Consider the following 7,740-nt stretch of genomic DNA (forward strand, 5'->3'; position numbering starts at 1 on the left):
CGAAGGAGCGTCGTTTGGTTACACCTGGTTGGAATTTAGACGTGGTACTAAGATTCCTCATGTCAGACAGGTTCGAGCCGCTACAATCAGCCTCCCTGAAAGATCTCACCTTAAAGACTCTTTTCCTGGTTTGCCTAGCTACAGCTAAAAGAGTCAGTGAGATTCATGCCTTCAGCAAGAACATCGGTTTCTCATCTGAAACGGCTACATGTTCTTTACAACTTGGTTTTCTAGCCAAAAACGAGCTACCTTCTCGACCTTGGCCAAAATCGTTCGATATTCCAAGCTTATCGAATATGGTTGGAAATGAACTAGAAAGAGTCTTATGCCCTGTCAGAGCTCTTAAGTTCTATTTAAAACGAACTAAACCTTTAAGAGGCCTGTCTGAAGCTTTATGGTGTTCAGTTAAGAAACCATCTTTGCCTATGTCAAAGAATGCCTTATCCTATTTTATCAGACTGTTAATACGAGAAGCTCATTCCCATCTGAATGAGGAAGACCAAGCTTTGCTGAGGGTAAGGACACATGAAGTTAGAGCTGTCGCAACTTCCGTGGCCTTTAAACAAAATAGATCTCTGCGAAGTATAATGGACGCAACCTATTGGAGAAGCAAGTCAGTGTTCGCGTCTTTTTATCTTAAGGATGTCCAGTCTCTTTACGAGGACTGCTACACTCTGGGACCATTCGTAGCAGCGAGTGCAGTAGTGGGTGAGGGCTCAACCACTACAATTCCCTAATTCCATAACCTTTTTAATCTTTCTCTTGAAATGTTTTTATTGTTGTTTTTTTTTTGGGTTGTCCGGAAGGCTAAGAAGCCTTTCGCATCCTGGTTGATTTGGCGGGTGGTCAAAGTCATTTCTTGAGAAGCGCCTAGATTAGGGGTTTTGATGAGGTCCTGTTGTATGGGTTGCAACCCTTGATACTTCAGATCCTAGGGGTCGCTCAGCATCCTGAGAGGATCGCGAGGCTCCGTAAGGAAGACGTACTTAAAAAGGCAGAGTAATTGTTCAAGTCGACTTCCTTACCAGGTACCTATTTATTTTGTTTTTGTTATTTTGATAACTTCTAAAATGAAATAAAAATTCTTAGCTCATAATAATGTAAACATATAATGCTGGTCTCTACCCAACCCCCTGGGTGTGAATCAGCTATTATAATCACCGGCTAAGTTAAATATTGAAAAATGTTATTTTTATAATAAAATAAATTTTTGAATATACTTACCCGGTGATTATAAATTAAAGGACCCTCCCTTCCTCCCCAATAGAGACGCAGTGGACCGAGGAGAAAATTGAGTTCTTTGTTTACATTGAGTACTGGGTACTTGGACGACCGATGGCGCTGTTGGGCACACCCGCAACCTGTATAGCGATCGCTGGCGAATTTTTTCCTTAGAGTTTTCTGTCGAGCAACAGAGTTGCAGCTATTATAATCACCGGGTAAGTATATTCAAAAATTTATTTAATTATAAAAATAACATTTTTATTGTCATTATTTATAATATTTGCCGGCAAAATAAGCTAAAAAGGCAGGTTTGTCTATTTTACCGGGACCGGCAAAATAGGCTTAAAAGTAGGTTTGTCTATTTTACCGGGACTGGCTAAATAGCCTCTTCCAATTAAAAAAGAAGTATTATTACAGTTTCAACCATTATGGGAAATCTATTATATTAATATTTTTCTCGAGTAAAGCACGTGATAACAAAACACTTCTTCTCAATACATTATTGTCGCTAATGCATACTTACAGAGAAAAAAAAATATTTCAGGTATTGAAGATCTTGACTTTTTCCAAGTTTAGTGTATATCTTTCCATGGGCATGCAAGGTAGCTCTTGTTAGTTTGTATATCTGTTTTCATCTTACTTGGCTCCTCCCCATTGCGTAATGTGACAATATTTGCTTGAATGCGCATTTCCTCCTCCCACTAATGTCGCTCCTCCAATCAAAATACTACTGGGATCTTTTCAAGAGTTATTATTGGCTTCCTGCTAGTAATGTCGCTCTTCCAATGAAATTAGAGTTTTTTTTTTTTCAAGAGTTATCGTGGGCTATTTTTTTCCTTTATAATTTGTTTTCGTCTATGGCAATGTTCACGCTTAATCAAATTATCATTCATTCCTGGCCATATTGTTAAGAAATTTTTTGTAGAAACTATCGTAAGGAAAGGCTTACGGAAATATTGGATGATTCATTTTGTCTCATTCTTATCCGAAGGATCTGTTTTTCGTGCAATAAACCATTGTAACTGATAGTATTTTGTTTTTTTCCTATTTCATTGTGGGAGAAACGCCTGATTGTCGTTTGTTTTCGATTTTGAAACCTGCCGGTCTCTATACGTTCAGCTCTCTCGTTACTTAACTGTCATGGATCCTCCAGTGCAGGTGTGCAATATATGTTGCTATTCGTATTTTGAGGTGATCGCTCGATTTCATGGAAGTTATGATGGTACTCCAGAGGTTGTGAATAGGTTTCTTAGGGAACATTCAGTATTACCCATAAGTGTTAAGTGTGCTAAATGTGATTCACCTTTACTTTTCCGTGAGGATGGGCATTTATGGTACTGTACAAAATCAGTAAAAATACCTAAAACGAGGAAAAGACGTATGTGTAATTATAGTTTGTTCCGTAACCGAAATACAAACCACGCTATTTACATTGGGCTTACCTTTCGGCGTAGCTGAAATGGCGAGCCATTAGAATTTAATGAGGGTGTATTACCCTCGCGCTAGTTAGCAGGGGGGCAGGGGAGTGGTAGCTAGCTACCCCTCCCCCCCTCACACACCGGTGAACTGCCTCACTTCACTTTTGGCTCGGACAATGGACAGACGTCTCTGTCTTTGTCCTCGCTTGGCAGCCATTGTTTGTTTTGTCTTTACTTAATCACTTACTTTTCTTTTACTCAATTTATATGTAAACATTTTTTTTGTGTTTATGTATATATTTGAGTATAGAAATCAGTAAGTTTCCCTTTCAGAGTTTGTGCTTGTGTGTGTAGTGTACGATATCTCCGTGGAGCCCTCGGCAGTTAGGCCACCATGGTGTAATTTCATGGGTCGCGATCGAGTTTGACTACGGTCTTTCTCTCTCTCTCTCTTGAGGTCGTTCACCCTTTTACTACGTTACTTTTACTACGTCTGAGTAGCTTCCTTCCCGTGTGGGTAGGGTTGCTACGCTGTACGTTTTGTCTCAATTAGTTTATGAATATAATTGTATTTGTTGGTTTTTCAGTTTTGTAGAACGATTCCTTTCGGGGTTTTCGTTCTTGCTTTAGTGTTCATTCATTTTTAAGTTACATAATTATATTTGTTATAATTCTGTGTTGGTTACAGCTCTCCTTCCGTGAGTGTAAGTGGTTGTGAGGGCAGGTGCCTGTTGTGTAATTCTTGTGTTTCTTTCCCTCGGGATTCCTCTTCGGAGCCTTCCCGGGGCAATGAATGTTGACTAATGATTTTTGTTTTTATTTTTCACAGTTACCGATCTAGTTCGGTCCTGTAATGTGACAACAGAGTGTGCTGTCTTGTTGAGGCCTGGGGATTCGGCTGTTGCTGCCTCCCCTATAGATCTTTGTCAGGGGCGTGTCTCCTTCTCCTGGAAGTACTCCCGTGACGATTGACAGCTCTCCAGTTCGTTTTAGAACACTCATGAGGCTCGCCTCCTTGGGTGGGTAACTTTCCTTCCGAGGGAAGTTTTCCTGCCCAGGCTTGAGTTTTTACCCTTTGGGGGGTTCTTCTCTTGCCTTTTTTTCGTGCGACTATGCTCTTGGTGCTGAGTGGTTGCACCTGCAGTTACGCTCAAGGGGCTGGGCAACTGCAGGAGCCCCTCTTCGGAGGATTGCTCTTTTTAGGTCACTGGCTGACCTGTCTCTTCTACGAAGTGTTTCTCTTTCGTTCGCGAGAGAGTACACTCATAGAGACTCCTCTTCGGAGGACTCTTCTGCTGTTGTTGCTGTTGGCCGCCTTCGCCGTAAGGCTCACCGTCCGCTACGTCGTAAGGGCCTCCCATCTCCCTATAAGGGTGCTAAGAGGCGCCTTTTTGAATCTCCTTATGCAGCCTGCAGCTCCTTCCTCTTTAGATCTCTCCGGGCATCGATATCCAACGCCTTCTTGACCTGCCGCCCCTTGTGCAGATGGACAGCAGTCTGACCTCGTCTTCCGACGGACATCGGTCTTCCGACGGACAACGGTCCCTTCGAAAGGGTTGCCTCCCACGGGGGTGCTTCCCTTGCGTGTCAGGGTTCCCCTGCGCGCCCTTCTGCAGTGTTCTCTCCTGCTCATTGTTAGCGCACAGGCGCTCTCCTGCTTAGTGTTAGCGCACAGACGCTCTCCTGCTCATCAGCGTTTTCCAGATCGCTAGCGCTCTCCTGTTCGCCAGCGCTCTCCTGTTCGTCAGAGCTCTCCTGATGATCGTCGCTGTTGTTCCTGTTGGTTTCTGATACGCGCCCTGTGCGCTCACGTTCGCCCGCGTGATCTAGAACTTCAGTTCAGGTCTTGGACAAGGACTCTTCTTCTACGCACAGGATTCCACGCGTTGCCTTCTGCTCGCCAGCGATCACCAGCTCCCCAGCGACCACAGACGCGTCAACATTCGCCTGCTCGTCAACGATCGCCATCGATCTGCCACACGTGTCAGGTCCCCCGAACACCATCAGTAGCGATCTAGCGCTCGCCTGCTGTGGACGATCTCCGGTAGCTGAGTCTTGCCGTAGATCTTCCTCCTGCTCGCCAGCGCTCACCTTTACTTCTGTCCTTCTGTGCGCCAGCTTTCTTCAATCGCCAGCGCACATCTGCGCGCCCTTTCCTGCCACGCACCAATGGGCGCCAACGGTTTTTCCTGACCGCCCAGGAACGCTTGATTGACAGCTCGCTTCAGCGCTCGCCTTCCTGATGCACCTGCGCGCTTTCTGTTTAGTGTGATGCACGCTAACCATCCCTAGTCTCTTACGCGTTAGCGATTTTTCGCCTGCGCGCTAGCGTTTTGTTAACGCACCACCGCTCGCCAACGCGCCGTCGCTTGCCAACACGCCATCGCTTGCCGTCGCGCCATCGCTTGCCAACGCTCCTTCACTCGCCTACGGGCCATCGCTCGCCAAGACGCGCCATCGCTCGTCAACGCGCCATCGCCAGCCTACGCGCCATCGGTGTTCGACCGCCTGGGCTCACCCGCGCGACCACACGCCCACGTGCCCGCACGCCTACGCGCATGCGCGCCCGCGCACATTCGCTACAATGTTCGCCCGCGCGCGAACCAACGGTATTCCATCGCGCGGACCAACGGTGTTTCATCGCGCGAACCAACGGTGTTCCCTCGTGCGAACCGACGGTGTTCCCTCGCGCGAACCGACGGTGTTCCCTCGCGCGAACCGACGGTGTTCCCTCGCGCGAACCGACGGTGTTCCCTCGCGCGAACCGACGGTGTTCCCTCGCGCGAACCGACGGTGTTCCGTCGCGCGAACCGACGGTGTTCCGTCGCTCGGACCGACGGTGTTCCATCGCTCGGACCGACGGTGTTCCATCGCGCGAACGTTGGCTCAATTCCTGCAGTATCCATTGCTCGCCTACGGGTCATCGCTCGCCTGTGAACTTCCGGATTCCGACCACCAGCTCTCGCTCTTCTTACCACGTTCGCCGTCCTTCTGCGCTCCCTCGCGCACTTTCGTCTGCGCTCCTGCGTGCCCGCGCATGGGCGCTTCCATGTTCGGCCACGCGCAAACCATTGATTTACCATCGCGCGAGCGCCAGGGCGATTGCGACCGCGATTCCCGTCGGGGTTTCGCAACATGGCCAGCCTGGCGAGTCTTCTGGAGCGTATTTCGAGAACACGGTCTTCACCCCGTAAACGCAGAGCATGGCACATGCAAGAGCAGCAAGAATCTTCAGGGAGGTCTGAGCAACATTCTTCTTTCCAGAACCTGGGTTAGCCCTTCCTCGTCATTCCCTGGGAGCTTTCCGTTCGAGATTTCTCCGTCGGGCAAGGGGTGACTGGTTTAGCCCTTCCTCTTCTCCATCTCGTGGAAGGGGCTTACTAGGTCCTTTCCCTCCTCGGTTGCGACCCGAGGTTTTGTACAAGGAAGCTCTAGGAAGGTCATGGGTACTTTCCTCCTCTTGGGCTCAAGCACCTTGGCGTTTCGAACTTGCGGGGAAGCTCGATGTTGGACCATCTAGACGCAGTGACCGAGGGCTTCCTCTCGGGTGTCTCATCCGTGGATGTCGACAAGCTCAGACACTCTTCCATCCTTGGGAAGAGCTTGTTTGTGCCCAACGACAGAGACATGGACAGCGGTTGTGCGGAGGAAGTCGACTTCCGTTTTCACTCCTCCAAGGCGCTTTCTTCCAGACCCTGCAGGCCTCCAGCGCCTCTTCTTTCAGCCTCGTCGGCCTAGTTATCGGACCGGCTACGGCAGCTTAGACAAGGTGTCCAATAGCAGTCCCCTCCTGTCAGGGAAAGGTAGCACGGGAGGCGCTCCCGGGAGGGCATAATCCTAGAGGGAGCGGTAGAGTTCACAAACTCTAGGATTGGCAACCCCCCCTTGCAGGTCTCACGCTGGGAGGATGCCTAAGGTTAATCATCCGGATAACAGCTTCCCGATGCCGATTCCTGCATGATCTCCATGATCAGCCAAGGATATCGCGCCTTGCTCTTACCATCTCTTCGTCTCTGTCAGCGAATTCAGTGTCACTTAACCTCTATGCCATGGGGTCGACAAGAGTTTTGCCCATTTGGGCAGAATGATCCATGCCTTAGGAGAAGGTCCTCCATAGGGTCGTCGACGGCTTCTCCCCCCGGCTTCTTCAGTTGCTCCTTTCTCGTAGGAAAGCATCTGAGATGGGAATTCCGTCGTCGACCTCTCAGCTCTGATCAAGTTTGTCGAACATACTTCGTCCAGCGTGGAACAGCAGAATCGATCAGACTGGTAACGAGGCGGCAGGACTCCTTAGGCCCTGGATCGGAAGGGCGGGTACTTCCAGTTTCCATTCCATCCATTTTCCAGGAAGCTCTTGCAATTCAGCCTAGACTTAAGATGTGGTGTGGCGATCCCGCCCCGGCATCGCAGGTTTTTTCCCCAGAGAACTCTCCCTGCTTTCCTCAGGGCCACTCAGGAGCAGGCTTCCGCCTCCTTCGCCTTTTGGAGGTCTGGTCAACTCCGGTAGGCTCGGGTTCGACCTTCTTCAACGCCGGGACAAGCTTCCGGGTCCTTACCATGAGTGAGGGATCATGGTAATTTGCTAGGAGCCTTCTCTACTTCTGCCTCAACATCTGGAGTACCTAGCCATGATATTGAGTCAACGGCCTTACCACGTTGGAAACACCGCTTCTCGTCCGATCAGCGAAGTTAAGCAATGTTGAGTCAGGTCAGTACTTGGATGGGTGACTGCCTGGGGACGCCAGATGCTGTTGCCTCCTTCTCCGAGCCTTCCCTTCAGTTGACTGTGGCAAGGCTGAGGAGAGTCGCAGTACCTGTTCTCAGTCAAGCAGAGCTTTCAGCCCTACCTTGGAACGTTTCCTGGGTCTCTTTTCCTCATTGACCCGTCTAAAGTCCCGAACGGTCGCCTCAGGATAAGTTCCCTGTGGGGCGGCCCAAGTTCCGGTGGTATTGAAGCAACGATTATCCGGACTTTCTGGCCCCTATGGGACCAGCGGAATTTTTAGACCTGCAATGGGTGTGGACCTATGGAACCTCTTGATGGGAGTGGATTTTCTCGTTCTTTCCCCACATTTTGATGCTGTTCTCGGACTCGTCA

General features: G+C 49.1%; 1 pseudogene; it reads left to right on the plus strand.

The window, feature by feature from the left end:
* The first annotated feature begins 7,280 nt into the window (after positions 1–7,280).
* Positions 7,281–7,399, plus strand: LOC137651371 (5S ribosomal RNA; annotated as a pseudogene).
* Positions 7,400–7,740: the final 341 nt, after the last annotated feature.

Source organism: Palaemon carinicauda, chromosome 12 (genome assembly GCF_036898095.1).
Source record: "Palaemon carinicauda isolate YSFRI2023 chromosome 12, ASM3689809v2, whole genome shotgun sequence".
NCBI classification, from domain to species: Eukaryota; Metazoa; Arthropoda; class Malacostraca; order Decapoda; family Palaemonidae; genus Palaemon; species Palaemon carinicauda.